Source organism: Mastomys coucha, unplaced genomic scaffold (assembly GCF_008632895.1).
Source record: "Mastomys coucha isolate ucsf_1 unplaced genomic scaffold, UCSF_Mcou_1 pScaffold13, whole genome shotgun sequence".
NCBI lineage: Eukaryota > Metazoa > Chordata > Mammalia > Rodentia > Muridae > Mastomys > Mastomys coucha.
Window position 1 is genome coordinate 5,340,200 of NW_022196895.1, and position 4,489 is coordinate 5,344,688.

Genomic DNA, 4,489 nt, shown 5'->3' on the forward strand with positions numbered 1-4,489 from the left:
CAGGGGTTTGTTTTTGTTGTTTTTGTTTGTTTCTTTCTTTTTTGGAGGGGAAACTGGGAATGGAGAAAGTCGAATGTAAATAAAGAAAATATCTAAAATAAAAAAATAATTGCCATCTTGCCATAAGCAATGTACAGATTCAATGCAATCCCCTTCAAAATTCTAACTCTATTCCTCATAGAGTTAGAAAGAGCAATTTGCAAATTCATTTGGATTAAAAAAATAAAACAAACAAACAAACAAACAGAAAAACTCATGATAAGGAAAGCTATTCTCAACAATTAAAGAACTTCTGGGGGAAATCACCATCCCTGACCTCAAGCTGTGTTACAGAGCAATAGTGATAAAAATTGCATAGTATTAGTACAGACAGGCAGGTAGATCAATGGAATAGAATTGTAGACCCAGAAATGCACTCACACACATATGGTCACCTGATCTTTGACAAAGGAGCTAAAACCATCCAGTGGAAAAAAGATAGCATTTTAAACAAGTGGTGCTGGTTCAACTGGTGTTCACCATGTAGAAAAATGCAGTTCAATACATTCTTGCCTCCTTGTACAAACTTCAAGTCCAAGTGTATCAAAAAGCACCACATAAAACCAGATACACTGAAACTTATAGTGGAGAAAATGGGGAAGAGCCTCGAACATATGGGCACAGGGGAAAAATTCCTGAACAGAACACCTATGGCTTGTGCTCTAAGGTCAAGAATCTTCAAATGGGACCTCAGAAAATTGCAAAGCTTCTATAAGGCAAAGGACTCTGTCAATAGGACAAAAAGGCAAATCACAGATTGGGAAAATCTCTTTATCCATCCTATATCTGACAGAGGGCTAATATACAATATATATAAAGAACTCAATTTAGACTCCAGGGAAACAAATAACCCTATTAAAAAATGGAGTACTGAGCTAAACAAATGATTTTCAACGCAGGAATATTAAATGGTTGAGAAATACCTAAAGAAATGTTCAACATCCTTAGACATCTCAAAACTATCCTGAGACCTCATACAAGTCTGTATAGCTACAATGAAACACTCAGGTGACAGCAGATGCTGGAGAGGATGTGGAGAAAGTAGAATACTCCTCCATTGCTGGTGTGAATGCAAGCTGGTACAACCACTCTGGAAATCAGTTTGGTGGCTCCTCAGAAAATTGAACATAGTATTACCTGAAGACCCAGCTATCCCACTCCTGGGTATATACCCAGAAGGTGCTCCAACATGTAATATGGACACAGGCTCCACTGTATTCATAGCAGCCTTATTTATAATAGCCAGGAACTGTAAATAACTTATATGTCCCTGAACAAAAGGAATGGATACAGAAAATGTGGTACATTTACACAATGGAGTACTACTCAGCTATTGAAAACAACGAAATCATGAAATTCTTAGGCAAATGGATAGAACTAGAAAATATCATCCTGAGTGAGATAACCCAATTGCAAAAGAAAACACATGGTATGCACTCATTGATAAATGGATATTAGCCCCAAAGCTCCAAATAACCAGTATACAATTCACAGATCACATGAAGTTCAATATGAAGGAAGACCAAAGTGTGGGTGCTTCAGTTCTTTTTAGAAGGAGAACAAAATACCCATAGGAGTAAGACTATAGGAAAGTCCATCAAGAGACTGTCCCCCCAGGGAATTCATTCTATATACATTTACCAAATCCAGACACTATTGTGGATGCCAAGAAATGCATGCTGAATGGAGCCTGATATGGCTGTCTCCTGAGAGTTTCTGCCAGAGCCTTATAAATACAGAAGCAAGATGTTAGCAGCCAACCATTGGACGGAGTGTGAAGTCCCTAATAGAGTATTTAGAGAAGGGACTGAAGGAGTTGAAGGTGTTTGCAACCTCATGGGAAGAACAACAATATCAACCAACAAGAACTCCCAGAATTCCCAGGGACTAAGCCATCAACATAAGAGTATGCATGGCTACAGCTACATATGAGCTGTATGCACAGAGAATGACCTTGTCATGCATCAATGGAAGGAGAGGTCCTTAGTCCTATGAAGGCTAGATAGATGCCCTAGCACAGGGAAATCAAGGTCAGAAAGGTGGGAATGGGTGTTTGGATGGAGGAACAACCTAGAATCAGGGTGATGGAGGATGTGATAAGGTGTTTCTGGGAGGGAGGGAAACAGGGAAAGGGGATAACATTTGAAATGTAAAGAAAATATCCAATAAAATAATTGTACATAAGATATAAAATAGATCACAAACAATAGGATGATATCTGTGTAAGTTAAGGGCTACTGTATTTTGCAGTGACAAAATGACCAAGATTAGAAAGGACTTTGCTCAAGCCAGGCAGTGGGGGGTGCACACCTTTAATCCCAGCACTTGGGAGGCGGAGACAGGTGGATTTCTGAGTTTGAGGCTAGCCTGGTCTACAGAGTGAGTTCCAGGACAGCCAGAGCTACACAGAGAAACCCTGTCTTGAAAAATAAAAAAGAAAAGAAAAAAGAAAGGACTTTTGCATTTCTATATCTATGCATTGGTCACATGTGACATCCTTCACTGCAGCTCAGATACTCAGCAGAATATTACACTTCTACCTATTGCATACTTCTGAGAGTACACAGATTACTAACTGAACTGGAAAACCTACTTTTCATAGAAAGGCTTTTGTTGGCCCATTTATCCATATGATTCTGTTCCACTCACTGTCATGAACACATGCATTAGCATACAGTACAATTCCAGCACACAGACAGTGAGGCAAGACTAGTGAAGACTTCTATGGAAACTCCTCACCAAGCCATAAGGAGGTGACACAGGTGGAAGAAGCACTTTCCTCCACCTCTGGGTGTTGCTAGGAGGCATGTGTAGAGCCTTGAGGCAATGCCTCCTGTATCCAGGCTTAGGATGAACATAGTTAGAAGGAAATGAGTTAATTAACTAACCCAGCAGCATTTAAATTTGCTATTGGACTAAAGAAAATAGTACAATATTGTCTTTCTATAGCAAGGCTCAGCAGCATGCCCCAATAGCAGACAGCAAAAGAAAGGCCTGGGTGTTTGAATAATCAAAGCTGGGTGAATGTGGTGGTAGATAAAAAATCACTATATCATTTGCTGTTACATCCTCACAACCTATAATACACATTTTTTATGCAAAATTTGCAGCTGGGAAACTAAACTTACATATGTTAAAAGATTTATCCAAGTTCACACACAACCACAGAGCTGCATTTGAGTCCATTCTTCCTGGTACAAAACCTTATGTATTCTTTATTTTCCTTGTATTACTCAGGTATATGTATGAGTAGTGATGAAAAGCTTTCATTTTGATAGTTCAAATGGTAACTCAACAGCAAAGAATGCTTTACAGAACACAACTCTGTGAGCTCTTAAAATTAGACAAGGGCATTGGGGAGAATGCTACTCAATTGGTAGAGTACTTGCTTAGCATGAAGGAAGCCCTGGGATTAGTCTCCCAGGACCTTATTTCATTCAGCAGTGCATCTGTAATCTTGGTTCTTGAGAGACAGAGGCATGATGTGGCAACATAAATGTGGGAGAGTGGAGCCTAAAAATGAGGTGGATTAAAAATCTCATGCAATAGTCAACTTTATTCAGGGCATCAGACAATTTATATTCTGAGTGTACTCTGAGGGTTAGGCAAGGACATATGAGCAAAGGTGACATGAGTCAGAATGTTATAGTCACACGGGTAAGGCATGGTCACATAAGATTTAGGCTGTATACAGTCACAGGGACAACCCGTGCTTGGGAACATCATCTGAGTAGTAAGATAATCTGCAGTAAACCTACTCCTGCTTGTTACTTACGTGTGAGTGTAAACACGTTCGAAGAATAATCCTGTGTTTGTAGGGCAGAAGTCACAGGATTTTTGACATATTCTCTTTGAGTTTTCTCACAAGAAATCAGAATTCTACTCACAGGACTTCATTCATGGCCTGTGTTCTGATGGTCATGGGATGCTAGCCTGAGGCACAAGAAACTCTTTCTCAAGACTTAACAAACAAGGTCAGAGTAATAGCTCATTCAATACAGAGTTTATCATGCAAGCATGAGTACCTAAATAGGGTCTTCTGGAATTCATATTAAAAAAAAAAAAGTTAAGGTGGGACCAGCCGGGAGGCTCAGGCCTCACAATGGCAGAGAAACTGGACAGGATCCTCTCAACCTCCATCTACACCTAGGAGTGGTGGCAGTGGATCCACAGCCCTCTCTGCCCCTTCCCTGAAAGCAGAGAACCTGCCTTCAGGGAGTGCTCTAACCCAGGGACTTGGGTGAGATCTGCCATTCTCTCTCTGGTGACTTTCCAAGGTAGGACCAGGCAGGAGGCTCAGGCCTCACAAAAGGCAGGACAGCAGGGACAGGATCCTTTCAACTTCTGTCCACACCTAGGAGGGACAATAGATCCACAGCCCTCTCTGCACCTTTCCCGAAAGTAGGGATCCTATCTACAGGGTGTGCTCTGACCCCAGGACTCAGGACAA